Genomic DNA, 17,669 nt, shown 5'->3' with positions numbered 1-17,669 from the left:
AGAACATAAGAAATAGGAGCAGGATTAGACCATCCTGCCCCTCGAGCCTGCCCTGCCATTCAACAAGATCATGGCTGAACTTCTACCTCAACGCCATTTTTCCTGCACTATCCCCATTTCCCTTGATGCCTTTAATATCTAGAAATCTATCGATCTCTGTTTTGAATGTACTCAATGACTGAGCCTCCACAGCCCTCTGGGGTAGAGAATTCCATAGATTCACCACCCTCTGAGTGAAGAAATTTCTCCTCATCTCAGTCCTAAATGGCCTACCCTTTATTCTGAGACTGTGACCCCTGGTCCTAGACTCCCCAGCCAGGGGAAACATCCTCCCTGCATCTACCCAATGGGCTTTATGGTCTTTAATCAATGTCCTGGCCTCCAATCAACTGAAGGCAGGTTGCAGACTTACAGTTTCTCTTCATTACTCGAAGCAGATGGTACTTTGATTAATAGACTCCTGGAATTAAGAAAATTACAAGCCTTGGCATTCCTCGTCATAAACTGGGACTAAATGTACAAACTGGGATTTTTTTTTTCCAAAAAAAAAATTGCTAATGACTAATTGGGTTAGCGTGGAGTGTTCGTTTGCAGCCAACATAATCATTATGATATCAGACATCCGTTGAAACACCATGGTGCTCAGTAACACGCTGCTCCTGTTGGGGAGGTTTGCAGATCTGACCAACATTTGATGAAGTACCTCCAGTCCTATCTGCCGCTTTATCAGTGCGCCTTTTCTGAAGAGTGTGACTGTTAATCTGGTTGCTGTCTGTTTGTGTGTCACAAAACAACTGCTGCCAACCCATGTTCAGAATAGACCTACCCCTTGGTGATGAAAGTATTAGATGCCATCGAGACTACGGAATATGGGTGCTGCCTCTTCGGTTTTTGGACTGAACTGGACTGGCTGGATTTATGGGTGAGCTTTTCTAAAATTGTAAGCCAGACTCCAATAGTTTTAAATTGGAAATCCTTTCTCTCCGCTAGTTTCTGTGTCTTTCGGGGTGACTTTTAACCTCGCCCTCCTGGCGGAAACAGGGCGGGCAGTTAAAATCATCCAGGAGACTTACCTGCCGGTGTGGCACGGCCTTCCATTTTAACCAGCTCTTCTGAGCAGGCGGGAAGGTACACCCTTACATAGATAGAATGTACAGCACAGAAACAGGCCATTCGGCCCAACTGGCCTATGCCGGCGTTTATGCTTCACATGATCCTCCTCCCTCCCTACTTCATCTGACCCTATCAACACACCCTCTATTCCTTTCTCCTTCTTGTGCTTATTTAGCTTCCCCTTAAATGCATCTATGCTATTTTCCTCAACTACTCCTTGTGGTAGCGAGTTCCACATTCGAACTACTCTCTGGGTAAAGAAGTTTCTCCTCAATTCCCTATTGGATTTATTAGTGACTATGATATATTTATGGCCACTAAGTTCTGGTCTCCTCCACAAATGGAAATATCTTCTCTATGTCTACCCTATGCCGACACCCGCCGGAAACTGCCGGGGTTCTATAATACACAGATCGGGCTCTGATGACGTCAACAGAGAGTAATATTGGATGGGGTGTAAAACGTGCTTCCACCCTATCTTGTGGGATCTTCCGCCTGGCGAGTTAGGTTAAAATGACCCCCCTAACTGTTTATTCTATTTGATAAAAAACACAGCAGCAAACTTAATACACAACGAGGTAAGTGCAAGTATATTAAATACTGCAGATGGCATTCAGCAGTATGGGGTTAAGCAGGTGATTGGCCAGAAGTAAGGGTGATTACCTATGAAATGAGGGTGAGTTGGAAGGTCTGTAATTAATATTATACAGCAGTGCTCTGTTATACTGAGAGTCGTAGGCCTCCAAAGTTAACCTTGAATTCCAAAGTAACATCATGCAGGATTAAGATTGCCAACTCTGGTTGCAGGCATTTCTGGAGGTTTGATCATGTGATAGTTGGACGACATGACGTGTGGCCATGTGACATCTGACCACGACATCTGACCACGTGTCATCTGATCACATGACTTCTACAAATGCCATTGCATTCACCTAATAACGGTTGGATCCCCGTACTCGAGTATCTCTGCTCGTGCTTTCGCATCAGCAGCCGTTGTGCGAGAAGTTCCAAGAGCCAGGAGGCCACCCTTGAGCCGGGAAGAGCGGAAAACCAGGGCGGGGAAGAGGGGAAACCGAGGAATCCCCCCCACTACATTTCACATCCCCTCATTTCAGAGCCCCCACATTTCACAGACCATCCCCTCATTTCAAAGCCCCCACATTTCAGAGCCCCTCCCTCCCCCCAGAACACCAAGCCCCACTGAACGCTGAATCTCTCCCGCCTCCTCCTGACTGCGCTCCACGTGGCCGCGGCTCTGCGGGTGATGTCACGGGGCGGGGCTGGGGGGTGGCTTCATTGCAATGTACGGCCAGTAGATATTAAATTTAGGAACTGATTTTTTTTAAAATCAGGAGTAAATTAAAATATTTTAAACAAAAAAAATGTACCGAAGTAATATTTTGATAATGCTATATTTACTATAAATATATTGCTCTGGCAACTCCACTGTGGTCATAGCAACAGGAAGAAATTAGACAGCTCTGCCCCCATTCTGTTGCAGCTGGTTGGAGGCCCTGTTCTGCATGCTGGGAGTTGTAGTCTAATTATAGGCCTTCGGGCTGAGGCCTATAATTAGACTCCGGTGCTCAGCATGTACAGTGGACTTCAGCAGAGCATCAAGTGTGGCTTCCAGCTGAAACCAATGCACACCAATTTAGGAAATGAGGTATAATGTTGATGACACTTGATGCACCTCGGATATCCTGATACAGTCATTGTCCTTGCTCTCTCCCGAGTGGCTCAGCAATAAAACCTAAGCACTGCCTCTCAAACAAAATTGAATGTCATGTTGATGATTGTGCAAGGGGAAAGGGAGAAATAAATGTGAAACATCCTATTCAGACAACATTAAATTCAAACCACCTGTCACGTCACTGTTTTGATGAGGTTAATAAGCATAGACTCTTACAGCACAGAAAGAGGCCATTCAGCCCATCGTGTCCATGCAGTCTCTTTGAAAGAGCTATCCATTTAGTCCCACTCCCCTGCTCTTTCTCCATAGCCCTGCAAATTTCTTCTTTTCAAGCATATATCCAATTCCCTTTTGAAAGTTATTATCTAATCTACTTCCACCACCCTTTTCAGGCAGTGCATTCCACATCACAACAACTCGCTGCATAAAAACAAATTCTGCACATCTGTCCCTGGCTCTTTTTCTGATTATCTTGAATCTGTGTCCTCTGGTTACCGACCCTCCTGCCAGTTGAAACAGTTTCTCCCTATTTACTCTATCAAAACCCTTCATAATTTTCAATAATATTCCCTCTGTTTTCCAAGTTATTTTCTCCCTGAAGATTTTTTCACCCAGCTTGGTCTCCTCATTGTACATCATTCACAAGCCATGAGAGGGGTGACCTATTCCCAAGTCTCTCTTAATGCCACCAGGAAACTCCAGCAAGAAAGGGTACAAAAGCAACCCAAAGGATGACTCACCCTCAATTATCCTTCCCCTATTTTACGCTGTACATGGAGGATATAGACCCATTGAATTTCTCAACCTGTGGTGTCAGATTGACCTGCTCACCATTGTGATAAATGTGGTTGTCTAAATCCACTATTCCTCGGGTTTTTCAAAGTACCGCTTTCAGTTCAGGTGAAGTCCCTGTGAATGGTGCTCACCCCCCCCACCAACAAGGATGCTGTACAGTTTACTTGTTCTGCCCTTGCAGAGGTTACGTGACCCAGATCTAATGATTAATAAAAAGAAGAAGCTGGAAATCTGAAATAAATAGAGAAAATGCTGGCGATACGCGGTAGTTCTGACACCTGAAACAACTTAACCTGTCTTTTTCTGGTTTTATTTCTAATCATTAAGCCAGTTGCAGTGTAACTGCTTACATAGGTCCATCCTACATTTTTATTCTCAGTGAATGGAATGGTATCACACAGGTCCAAAAATTTGCAGGTCCAAATGAATGATTATTTATTTACAAATTACAGAGCACAAAGAGTCCAAACCAGAGTTAAATTGAAGGAACTTTTATGGAACACAATGATCAATTAGAAATGTCCTGTGCAGAGGTCACAAAGGGTTAATTTACCCACTCCAAAAATTCTGCTTCCACAAAACATGGGATTTAGTCTCGTCTGCCCTCTCAGGTAGACACAAAAGATCCCATGGCACTATTTGAAGATGAGCTGGAGAGTTCTCCCCGGCGTCCTGGCCAATTTTTTCCCCTCAGCCAACATCACTAAAACAGATTATTTGGTCATTTATCTCATTGGTGTTTGTGGGACCTTGATGTGCGTAAATCGGCTGCCATGTTTGCCTGCAAACCAAGAGTGATTGCACTTCCAAAGTAATTCATTGGCTGTGAAACGATTTGGGCCATCCTGAGTTCATGAAAGGGGTTATATAAATGCATGTCCTGTCCTTTCCTATCCATTCCTTTTGTAGGTTTGAATAACGGTCCATTAAACACTCTCACAGCGCTGGCTTCCTGGTAATCCTCTGTAACAATAAAAAGCTTCCACTTTATCATAGAAGCATACAGCACAGAAGGAGGCCATTCGGCCCATCGTGCCTGTGCCGGCTCTTTGAAAGCGCTATACTGTTATTCCCACTCCCCTGCACATTCCGAATAGCCCTGCAAATTTCTCCTTTTCAAATAGATATCCAGTTCCCTTTTGAAAGTTACCACTGTGTCTGCTTCCACCACCCTTTCAGGCAGTACATTCCCGATCATCATAAATTGCTGCTTAAACAAATTTCTCCTTATTTCCCCCCTGGATTTTTAGCCAATTATCTTAAATCTGCGTCCTTTGTTTCTCCCTATCCACTCTATCGAAACCCCTCATAATTTTGAAGACTTCTATTAAATCTCAACCTTCGAAGTGATTTAACCTTATGCATAATGCTCTGAAAGGGCCTCTAACCAGCTCCTGGAGAACAGTGAGTAGAGCTGTCTGGTTTCTTCCTGTCGTTATATGTAGTAACTTGGTAACTGCAGACTTCCTCTGGTCGGTACTTTTTATCAAAATTCTTTATTAGCCTGTTTACAATTTTTTTTATACTGGAGAAAATCTTCAGGAAAATATTGATCAAGTGGCTTCACACAGTGACTAGAACAGTTCCTCCCCCATATTTCTTCTTTGATCTCCACATTTTATAATGGCATCAGATTAACAGACAAAATTGTTTTCTTAAACCATACACAATTAACAATGGCACGATGAATGAACAAAAGGGACTAGCTCTTGAAGATTTCCAGACAACAATTTAGAAAGATGTCACACTATGCTAGGCTGGTTATGAAATCCTGAGAGACGTGAATCCTTTTAAAATGCAGTGATACAACCTTAAAATCGGTGAGACGCTGAGCAATGTTTCATACTGATACAGAAACATCCTATCTTTCACACTGATAATGGCGTTAATTAGATTTGAGGCAACGCGCTCTAGTTCAACAATGGTTCGAAGGCACACACTGGACTGCAGAATCTGACAGCTCAGCTCAAAGCTCTTTTCTTAAGTAACCCTTGCCTAGCCAGTACTGTCTGATGTAAATTCACGATTTGTGTCAGGTTCCCTCCAGAATATGGTTGGATGAGGGAAGGATGACGGAGCAATTAGTGCCAGTAGCCAAGGGTTGACCGGCAAAGATAAGATGAAGGATAAGGGTCAGCTCTCTTGAAGGAAAATTTTCCAGACATTACCATTTCCCAAAAAATTCTCAAAGGGGAACTAAAGGTTTTCAGGTAATGCCGACGATACAGTGGGGTAGACTTTCTGACTGGACTATGGTCGGGTGGTGTGTCGGTGTGCTCACCTGACCATTCTTATCCTGATCCATCTGATTTTGCAGATTCAACTTCATTTACATAGCGTGGGCAAGCTCCCTATTGGACCTGGCATTAAGAGTTCCCTGGGGGAAGGGTCGTGGATGGGAAATTGTGCTGAGGTGGCTCTTAAAGCAGATCGAATGTCTGTGGAGGAATGGGGCAGTTGGAAGGAGAAAATAACATGTTTATTTTCCTCCAACATAAATGAAGGAATGCTGGGTACAACTACAGGTTAAGTTGCAAGCCCTTCTCATAAGAACATAAGAAATAGGAGCAGGAGTAGGCCAATCGGCCCCTCGAGCCTGCTCCGCCATTCAATAAGATCATGGCTGATCTGATCCTAACCTCAAATCTAAATTCATGTCCAATTTCCTGCCCGCTCCCCGTAACCCCTAATTCCCTTTACTTCTAGGAAACTGTCTATTTCTGTTTTAAATTTATTTAATGATGTAGCTTCCACAGCTTCCTGGGGCAGCAAATTCCACAGACCTACTACCTTCTGAGTGAAGAAGTTTCTCCTCATCTCAGTTTTGAAAGAGCAGCCCCTTATTCTAAGATTATGCCCCCTAGTTCTAGTTTCACCCATCCTTGTGAACCTTCTCCCACTGCACTTTCAGTGTAATTCCTTATTTTTGATATAACAGATTTTGGAGCCAGTGTCAGCTTTCATTAAAGCTCTTGGTCAGCTTTTGCTAGTTTTCCAGGTGGACATATATGCTATACTGACTATGTATAGCAGGACTGACTGTCCCAGTATTGGCTGTGTATACAACAGGACTGACTGTCCCAGTATTGGCTGTGTATACAGCAGGACTGACTGTCCCAGTACTGACTGTGTATATAACCGGACTGACTGTCCCAGTACTGACTGTGTATATAACAGGACTGACTGTCCCAGTACTGACTGTGTATATAACCGGACTGACTGTCCCAGTACTGACTGTGTATATAACCGGACTGACTGTCCCAGTACTGACTGTGTATATAACAGGACTGACTGTGTATATAATGGGACTGACTGTCCCAGTACTGACTGTGTATATAACCGGACTGACTGTCCCAGTACTGACTGTGTATATAACAGGACTGACTGTGTATATAACGGGACTGACTGTCCCAGTACTGACTGTGTATATAACCGGACTGACTGTCCCAGTACTGACTGTGTATATAACCGGACTGACTGTCCCAGTACTGACTGTGTGTATAACAGGACTGACTGTCCCAGTACTGACTGTGTATATAACGGGACTGACTGTCCCAGTACTGACTGTGTATATAACAGGACTGACTGTGTATATAACCGGACTGACTGTCCCAGTACTGACTGTGTATATAACCGAACTGACTGTCCCAGTACTGACTGTGTATATAACAGGACTGACTGTCCCAGTACTGACTGTGTATATAACCGGACTGACTGTCCCAGTACTGACTGTGTATATAACAGGACTGTCTATCCCAGTACTTGTAAACAATTTTACAACACCAAGTTATAGTCCAGCAATTTTATTTTAAATTCACAAGCTTTCGGAGGCTACCTCCTTCCTCAGGTGAACGATGTGGACCACATCGTTCGTTCACCTGAGGAAGGAGGTAGCCTCCGAAAGCTTGTGAATTTAAAATAAAATTGCTGGACTATAACTTGGTGTTGTAAAATTGTTTACAATTGTCAACCCCAGTCCATCACCGGCATCTCCACATCATGACTATCCCAGTACTGACTGTGTATATAACCGAACTGACTGTCCCAGTACTGACTGTGTATATAACGGGACTGACTGTCCCAGTACTGACTGTGTGTATAACAGGACTGACTGTCCCAGTACTGACTGTGTATATAACAGGACTGACTGTCCCAGTACTGACTGTATATAACAGGACTGACTGTCCCAGTACTGACTGTGTATATAACGGGACTGACTGTCCCAGTACTGACTGTGTGTATAACAGGACTGACTGTCCTAGTACTGACTGTGTGTATAACCGGACTGACTGTCCCAGTACTGACTGTGTATATAACCGAACTGACTGTCCCAGTACTGACTGTGTGTATAACAGGACTGTCTATCCCAGTACTGACTGTGTATATAACCGAACTGACTGTCCCAGTACTGACTGTGTATATAACGGGACTGACTGTCCCAGTACTGACTGTGTATATAACGGGACTGACTGTCCCAGTACTGACTGTGTATAACAGGACTGACTGTCCCAGTACTGACTGTGTATATAACAGGACTGACTGTCCCAGTACTGACTGTATATAACAGGACTGACTGTCCCAGTACTGACTGTGTGTATAACAGGACTGACTGTCCCAGTACTGACTGTGTATATAACCGGACTGACTGTCCCAGTACTGACTGTGTGTATAACAGGACTGACTGTCCTAGTACTGACTGTGTGTATAACAGGACTGACTGTCCCAGTACTGACTGTGTATATAACCGGACTGACTGTCCCAGTACTGACTGTGTATATAACAGGACTGACTGTCCCAGTACTGACTGTGTATATAACAGGACTGTCTATCCCAGTACTGACTGTGTGTATTTAGCTCCCTTCTACCCTGCCCCAGTAATGCGCCCATAACTCTGTCCTCAGAGGAGCACCAATTATTGCACCATTTTGACATTCCCATTTCTCATACCAATTTTTCTGTAATTTTTCTGAATGAGACTGCCAATTTATGCCAAATTATGTTTAGTTTTATATTGTGGACTCACTATGAAACTGGACTGAGCCTTGGAATACTCATTTCACTTAGCACTCTTCAAGCCAATTAATTAAATTCCTTGGTCCCGGGAGGTATAATTTCAGTGTTCTGACCTCTGACACAAAGCACCACTGAACAAATTTTTATTAATTTGCTTTTATTGTTTCAGAAGTAATAGTGTTCATAAAGTAATAGTGATAATAGTGTTCATAAAGTAATAGTGATAATAGTGTTCATAAAGTAATAGTGGTAATAATGTTCATAAAAAAGTATGAAAACAGTGGACCCCACATTCTCAAATGAGCTTTCACGATCGCTAGAGATGTGTTGATTTGTTTAATTTATGCTTGCTGAGTGAAAATATAAAGGTTTGAAAGTAAAACAGTCCCCTGAAATATTTAAGAGTGTTAATTTATTAGATAATCTCACATTACAGCCTTGGATTGCCGTCTTTAATGTAGGCAGTAAAAACAGAGCGGTATTTGCACACATGAACTGGCCCACGGTTGGAATCTTACTGACTCTGGAACAGGGAAAATGGTCCCAAAAGGAGGCTTTCATCAGCCCAGACCTTGAATATTTAATGATGCTATATTACCAGAACCCTTCAACCATAATGAAGGAGTAGGAAAGCAATTAGAGCAAGAGCTCTGTGTGTGTGTTGTATACCAAACCCTGAAAATAACATTTTAACCTAATGTGACCTAAATATTTGCTACAAGTTATTAAGTAGCATGTGAAACAGATAGTGGAGTTAATGTGGGCCGTATTTTTTTTAGGCCGGGTTCAAATGACTCAATAATTCATGTGTTTTATCCAAACTTCATTTTTTTTTGGTATGAATTTTTATGCTCATAAAGATGAGGGATGTGAGCACTGGGGAAGGGAACACATTTCATTTCAGGCACCCAGTGTCAGCATCGAGCATTCCCGGGTCCCTCTACTCTGACTCAACAATGAGTCTCAGGCCCAAACTGAGAAGGGCAATCTCAGCGCCAGGTTTTCACATACCCCACACAAGGCATCCTATGGCCTCTCTGAGTGAGATCGCCAAATACAGGAGGTGTTCAGAAGGGAGCAGTTTGAGACTGCTGAAACTCATTTGACGTAAGATCCTTACAGGCTGAAGACAGAAGAGGCTTTCATCCCATCAGGTGAAAGGCCAGTGTCTTATCCACAGTTCAACTTAGAACCATAAACGTTTACAGCACAGAGAAGGCCATTCGGCCCATCGTGTTTGTGCCATCTCTTTCATTAGAGCAATCCAAAATTAATGCCATTTAGTGCCCAATCCTTGCCTTTTTAAAAAAGAGTTTTCATTAAGGAACAGATTTTTTTTCTTCTCCCTTGTAATCAAATAACCAATCAGAGAATGAGTTTAAAAATATTTATATCCTACAGGGTCGAAATGAGCAAAGCTGAAGAACTAAGCAGCCATGGTTACACCAATGCTTGTTGCCTAGAGATAACAGGACTGCCAATAGTAGAGGTCCTGCCTGCGTCCTGGCTTGCAAAGAAGACTTAGAAAGAAGTTTAAAAATTCCTCTGATAGCACCCATGCCCGCCCCTAGCAGAATCTGGACAATGTTCAGTCTTGGGCTGACAAGTGGCAGGTAACATTTGCACCACAGAAGTGTCAGGTATTGACCATCTCCAACAAAATGTAAGTCTAACCATTTCCTCCTGACCGTCACCAGCACCAAGATCGCAGACTCCCGCATCATTGACATCCTGGGAGTCACTATTGCTCAGAAGTTTAACTGGACCAGCCATGTGGCAATAAGAGCAGAGCACAGGCTGGGTACTCAGTTCATGGAGCTGAATCCATTCAGCAGCAAATGGATGAACTGCAGTAATTCAGCAAGCTTAATTTAGTAACACTCCAGTTCTGTGACCTCGACCATTGAGAAGCAAAGTCATGGGAATACCATTACTTTCGAATTGCCCTTCCAGTCACATACCATCCTGACTTGGATGTATACTGCCGTTCCTTCATTGTCAGGTCAATAACCTGGAATTTCCTTATCTAACAACATCGTGGCAGCACTATCGCCACATGGACAGCAGCGGTTCAAGGAGAAGGCCCACCACCACCTGCTCAGGACAACTAGAATGGACAATAAACATGGCCTTGCCAGCGTTGCCCAGGAACAAACCACTGGGGTTGAAGTCCCGCAGAGCTTCTCCTGATCGTCCACTTTAACTTCAGCGGAAGAACCGTGGAAATCCCAGAGAAATGGCGTAAACTGATACAGATGATGTGAACTAGAAGCAGTGCACATGATAGCAGCAACATGCATTTCTATTGAGCCCGGCACAGAAGAACATCTCTGCGTTTTACAAAGGACAGAGGGGAACGCTAAGCTCGAGAACGGAAAGCTTAAGGAGGGGGAGATGAACGCGGGGTCATGGAGGTTGATTTTTAAGAGACTTTTGAAGGAATGGAGAAAGGTAGCCAGGCAAAGTGGTTCAGGTACAGAGTAGAAATGAAGTGGCTGAAAGTTCAGCCTGCTGAAGATTTTGAGTACCCAAAGGAATAAAGGTCTTTGGGGTTCCCTTAATTCTAATCCAAAATATTTTTCCAGTGTTCAATGCAAGAAAGGGGAAAAAATCTGAACAAAGCATTTATAGGATCCACGGAAAATAAGTCCGCATCAATGTGATAAATGGGTGACGTTAACAATTCCATGGATCATCATAGAAACTAATGCTGTTTAACATTTATAACATCTTGTTGTAATCAAGCCTTCCTTTGGTAAGTCATTTTTATTTAAATCCTTCTCTGTAAATAAATTATGCAAAGAAAAAGGAGAAAAATACAGATGTATTGAGAATGCCAGTTAACGTTTCGATGACAGCACCATGTTCAGAGTGGAGGTGTTTAAGGGCTGGGTGCGTGTTAGTACCGTGGTGAGACGCACCTGGGATTCCAACTTCCCATGTGGAGCTTCAGTTAACAAACACATCAGGCAAGTCAAGACTCCTTCTGAGGACTCTGAGCACTGAGCCATTATCAGAAAGCATTCTTAGAAAGAACAACAACTGTGCTCAGTTCTAGGAACATAGGAACAGGATTAGGCCATTTAGCCCCTCGAGCATGTTCCGCCATTCATTGAGAACATGGCTGATCTGTGACCTATCTTAGCCCCATATCCCTTAATACCTTTTGTTAACAAAAATCTATCAATCTCAGATTTACAATTAACAATTGAGCCAGCATTAACCGCCGTTAGCGGAAAAGAGTTCCAAACTTCTACCGCCCTTTTCGTGTAGAAGTGTTTCCTAACTTCACTCCTGAAAGTCCTGGCTCTAATTTTTAGGTTGTGTCCCCTAGTCCTAGACTCCCCAACCAGCGGAAAGAGTTTCTCTCTATCTACCCTATCAGTTCCCCTTAATATCTTGAAAACTTTGATCAAATTACCCCTTAATCTTCTAAATTCCAGGGAATACAGCCCTAGTTTGTGTAATCTCTCCTCGTAATTGAACCCTTAGAGTCCAGGTATCATTCTAGTAAATGTATGCTGCACAGCTAACATATCCTTCCTAAGGTGCGGTGCCCAGAACTGAACACAGTACTCCAGGTGCGGTCTAACCAGGGCTTTGTATAGCTGTAGCATAACTTCAACCCTTTTGTATTCTAAACTTCTATATATAAAGGCCAGCATTCCGTTAGCCTTTTTGATTATTTTCTGTGCTTGTCTATGACACTTTAATGATCTACGTTCATGGACCCCTAAGTCTCTTTGGACCTCCACTGTTACGAGCTTTTCACCATTTAGAAAGTACTCTGTTCAATCCTTTTTAGGTCCAAAGTGGATGACCTCACACTTGCCTCATTGAAATCCATTTGCCACAATTTTACCCATTCACTTAATCTATTAATATCTCTCTGTAATTTTATGCTTCCATCTACACTGCTTACAATGCTGCCAATCTTTGTGTCATCAGCACACTTGTGGCTCTGTGGCTCTCTATCCTGTTATCTAAATCATTAATAAATACAGTTAATAAATAGTTGAGGCCCCAACACAGATCCCTGTGGGACACGACTGGTTACATCCAGCCAATTTGAATACCTGCTCATTATCCCTACCCTCTGTCTCCTGCCGCTCAGCCATTTTGCTAACTAAGTCAATAATTTGCCCTCAATTCCATGAGCTTCAACTTTAGCTAACAATCTCTTATGAGGGACTTTATCGAATCCCTTCTGGAAGTCCATATAAACAACATCCTCAGACGTTGCCCTGTCCACTACTTTAGTCACCTCTTCAAAAAATTCAATCAGGTACGTCATGCATGATCTACTCTTTATAAATCCATGCTGGCTCTCTCTGCTCAGTCTCCATATTATAGAATGGACATGGAGGCATTGGAGAGGGTGCAAAAAAGATTCACAAGGATGATACCAGAACTGAGAGGATATACCTATCAGGAAAGGCTGAACAGGCTGGGGCTCTTTTCTCTAGAAAAGAGAAGGCTGAGGGGTGAACTGATAGAGGTCTTTAAGATAATGAAAGGGTTTGATAGGGTAAACGTAGAGAAAACTTTCCACTTGTAGGGGAGTCCAAAATTAGGGGCAGGATTTTAACTGTGAAAAACAGGTGGTTTGGGAGCAGGGGGTCATTGAAAATTGCAACAATTTCAGATCCGCCTCCAACCCGCTTATTTCCGGTTTACACCGGGGTGGGCCGAGGCGCGGGCATCCAACCCGCACCCAGGAGGCGGGTTGGTCACTAAAACCTTTCAAGGAGGCTGCGGGCCTCCATTTCTTCATGTTTTGTGATTGCAACCCCTGGGGGCCGGGATTCCCGGGTCTTCTCCTTCATGCCATGTGAGAGGAAGCGAGAAGGCCCAAACAGCAGGTAAGTGCCTTTTTGGCACAGGTTGTGGGCCCGGAGGAGCAGGAGTGCTTCCCCTAGGCCCAACAAGCCTACCTGCAGCGACCCACCCCGCCGATTGTGCCTCCCCCCCAACAATCACGGACCCCCCTCAATGATCGCACCCCCCGCAACAATCACGGACCACCGCGATGACCCCCGATCCTGAACCCCCCCCCTCAGTGACTGACCCCCGTGACTGACACCCGATTGCCCCCCCATGGCCCCCGATCTCTCTCCCCCCTACCATGACTTACTCCCCCGGTGACTGACCTCCGTTGACTGAATTTCCCCCCCACTGATGACTAACTCCCCCCTCCCCCGTGACCCACATGCCTCCTGGTGCCCCCATCAGTACCCCCATGACCCCGTTGCCCCCATGTCCATCGATGCCAACCGGCTCCCGTGCCCACCCATGCCCATCCATACAATCTAAGGCTTACCTGAAGACTTACCTTTTCACGTCCTCTTCCTTGCTCTGTTCCTGTCCGACTGAGACCAGCCTGTCGGACGGCAAACCGACAAAAAAAAGATGACTTCCTTACATAAAACTGGTAAGTACGTCCAGGAAACCCGTACTTCCGGGTTTCCCATCTGCGATTCGACACCCCCTCCCTCCCACCCCATTCCAAGCTCTTAATTAAAATCCTGGCCTAGAGGTCATAAATACAAAACAGTCCCTAATAAATCCAATAGGGAATTTAGGAGAAACTTCTTCACCCAAAGAGTGGTGAGACTGTGGAACTCGCTACCTCATGGAGTACTTGAGGCAAATAGCATAGATGCATTTAAGGGGAAACTAGATAAGCACAAGAGGGAGAAAGGAATAGAAGGATATGCTGATAGGGTTAGATGATGTCGGGAGGGAGGAGGCTCGTGTGGAGTATAAGCACTGGCATAGACCAATGGTTTTTTCTGTGCTGTAGTTTTGATGTAACTTGATGTAACTTGCATTTTTATAGCGCCTTTAATGTATGTGCAATTATCAAACAAAATTTGATACTAAGCCACATAAGGAGATATTCGGACGGGTGCCCAAAATTTTGGTCAAAGGGTTAAGTTTTAAGGAGCATCTTAAAGGAGGAGAGGGAACTCGGGAGGCAGAGAGGTTTAGGGAGGGAATTCCAGAGCTTTTAGGGCCTAGGTGGCTGAAGGCACGGCCGCCAATGGTAGAGTGATGAAAATCGGGGATGCGCAAGAGTCTAGAATTGGAGGAGCGCAGAGATCTCAGAGGGTTGGCGGGCTGGGGGAGGTTACAGAGATGGAGGTTGGGGGGGACGGGACGTGAGACCATGGAGAGATTTGAAGACAAGGATGAGAATTTTAAAATCGAGGCGTTGCCGGACCGGGAGCCATTGTAGGTCAGCGAGCACAGTGGGTGATGGGAGAACGGGTCTTGGTGCGATTTAGGCTACGGGCAGCAGAGTTTTGGATGAGCTCAAGTTTATGGAGGGTAGAAGATGTGAGGCCGGTCAGGAGAGCATTAGTGTAGTCAAATCTAGATGTTACAAAGGCACGGTTGAGGGTTTCAGCAGCAGATGAGCTGAGGCAGGGCCGGAGACGGGCGATGTTCTGGAGGTGGCAGTCGGAGGTCTTGGTGATGGAGTAGAGGCGAGAGTGCTACCACTCCGAGCCAAAACCATCATACTCTCTAATAAGCTAACAGATCAAGAAGAGCCCTCACGTGTAAACAAGGAGCTACATGGGCTTTGTAACTGAAGCAGTAGGTAAAACTAACGTTCCTTCGCTTTGTATTGGAGCAAAAAGACAGAAGTATATTGAAACCTGAAAGGAGAAATCTGGATATTCCAGGAACAAAATTGGTGTTGCATTTCTGAAGGAGGGGGTCCAGGGACATGCTCCCCCAGAAAATTATGAGTTTTTACATTACAAATGCTACATTCTGGTTAATTTTATACTTCACAAATTTTAAGAAAGGAAAAACAACGTGACATTTGGATTTTCAATTGACCAACCAGACCGTTACTCCCCCAAAACTTGCCTCAACTTGCCCACCTCCAACCTCCTCCCTCTCCAGACCCATTCATGGAGACAGATTAATTCTGACACTTTCAGTTCAATATTTAATTGAACCTAAATTGACAAAAAGGCAGTAGGTTGGAATGTGGAGGATGGAAGAACTTGTCAATCTGACTCAGTGCCCAACGGGTTAATCTCTTATTTATCCTTCACAAATTAGGCTGAGAATCCTTCTCGTACGAAGCGTCCTCGTGAATATTCATGTGGGCTGCGCTGGGGGCTTCGAGATAAGGCAGTTCTGTGGGAGAGAGAAAGGCTTGTCTCACCGCAGACATCAGGGGTTTAATGAGTTGAATCTAACGCGGGCCAATTAACCAGCACGCACATTCGCCGGAGTGGGAATCCATCAATTTCAGGGGAAATTGAGGTTGAAATTATCCATTGTTTAGCCACGTGGTAAGGCTGGGAATGGCTTTTCGCCCCGAAGATGTAATTTAAAGCTAGAAGCAGATGCAGAGAATTTTTTTTCTTCCTTTCTCTTTTATGCATGTGCAGCCCGATAAATGCTCCGTTTACATAGGGTCCCTATGGGCTTATTCAGCCAACTTCAACACTCTTATAGGTTGCAAAGAAGCATTTACAACTGAATACACTTAGAAAGCGTACAGTGAGGCAGAATAAGAGACGCGAAACAGGAAGGTTGAAAGTAAATTATGATTCCCCCCCACCTCCCCAACTCTTATCTTCTCCTTCTAACAAACAACATTTAATAACTTGACAATTGGAAATGTTTTAATGCTGAGGAAGTGTTGGGGGGTGGGGGACAGTTATCGTGAGACACAGTTATCAGCTGAGACAGCAACAACTTGCATTTATATAGCTCCGTTAATGTAGTAAAACGTCCCAAGGCGCTTCACAGGAGCGATTATCAAACAAAATTTGACACCGAGCCGCACCAGGGGATATTAGGACAGGTGAAAGAGGTCGGTTTTAAGGAGCGTCTTTAAGGAGGAGAGCGAGGTAGGGAGGCGGAGAGGTTGAGGCAGGAGCGCAGAAATCTCGGAGGGTTGGTAGGGCTGGAGGAGGTTACAGAACTAGGGAGGGGCGAGGCCCTGGAGGGGTTTGAAAACAAGGATGAGAATTTTAAAATTGAGGCAGGAGCCGATGTAGGTCAGCAAGCGCAGGGTGATGGGTGAACGAGACAAGATAAATAATGTTTTCTGATCAGCACAGATCGAGGATCATTGATCTGAGCTAGGGTCTCAGCACCCCTGGGTTAGGGCAGGGAGAATTAGCTGAGGGGTTTCCGCCCTCACTGGGTATCCAGTGACCCCCCCCGCCCCCCCTCCGCTGCAGGAGCCCCTGTGAGACTGTTGGGAGTTTTGCTTAGCTGTGATGTTCACTCTCCCCGCTCCTCCAGCCTATGATCAAATTGTCAGCCAACACACATTGTCCAAGCCACATGAGACACCGAAAGGGTGATGGTTGCCCATGGCACCTCACCCCCACCAGAATGAGCTCCTTCAGGAGAGGCGGGGTAATTAACAGGGAAAATCGATGTGCCAACAAAGATTGTGGAGTCGACTTTAAGCCCTCCCGCCCAGTGAGAATGGTGAGTGGGGTGGGGGAGTGTTAAAATCAGGCCAAGTCCACTTATCTGCGTGAGATCACTCCCCACCCACTCAGCGACATCTTCACCGAATTTGAACTAGGCCTGAGGCTCCCCCTGAAGGCAGGCAAGGGCCTAATTTAGGTCTAAAAGTCGCGGCCCGATGACATCATGGGCGCGGTGACATGATTTTCACGAAGACTCTGGGGGAGGCCCACCAGAGAAACCTGGCGACATGCGGCAGAGCGGCTAGAAGAGGCCAACGTAAAAAGTTTCTGATTGTTTGGAGGGGCAGGAAGAAATCCTCTCAAGCCTCTCTTGCCCCTGCCATCCCTCTCCCTCTCCACCTCCAGTATTTACTTTATGCCAATCCCCACCTCCATTCCTGCTCCTGTCCGCCAGCCAGATAGTGGATCCCCGATTTTCATCGCTCCACCATTGGAAACTGTGCCTTCAGCTACCTAGGTCCTAAGCTCTGGAATTCCCTCCCTAAACCTCTCCGCCCTCTCTAACTCTCTCTCCTCCTTAAGTCACTCCTTAAAACCTACCTCTTTGTCCAAGTTTTTGGTCACCTGTCCTAATATCTTCT

At 44.9% G+C, this 17,669-nt stretch overlaps 1 protein-coding gene across 1 annotated transcript in view; it reads left to right on the top strand.

Moving 5' to 3' along the window:
• The window catches only part of LOC137326854 (cell adhesion molecule DSCAM-like), a 449,662-nt gene that overhangs the window by 142,859 nt on the left and 289,134 nt on the right, over window positions 1–17,669 (top strand). The gene's annotated exons all lie outside the window — the stretch shown is intronic.

The sequence above is a fragment of the Heptranchias perlo genome, chromosome 11 (genome assembly GCF_035084215.1).
Source record: "Heptranchias perlo isolate sHepPer1 chromosome 11, sHepPer1.hap1, whole genome shotgun sequence".
NCBI classification, from domain to species: domain Eukaryota; kingdom Metazoa; phylum Chordata; class Chondrichthyes; order Hexanchiformes; family Hexanchidae; genus Heptranchias; species Heptranchias perlo.
The sequence above is the reverse complement of the archived record's forward strand: the minus strand, read 5'-3'. Positions and strand labels throughout refer to the sequence as shown.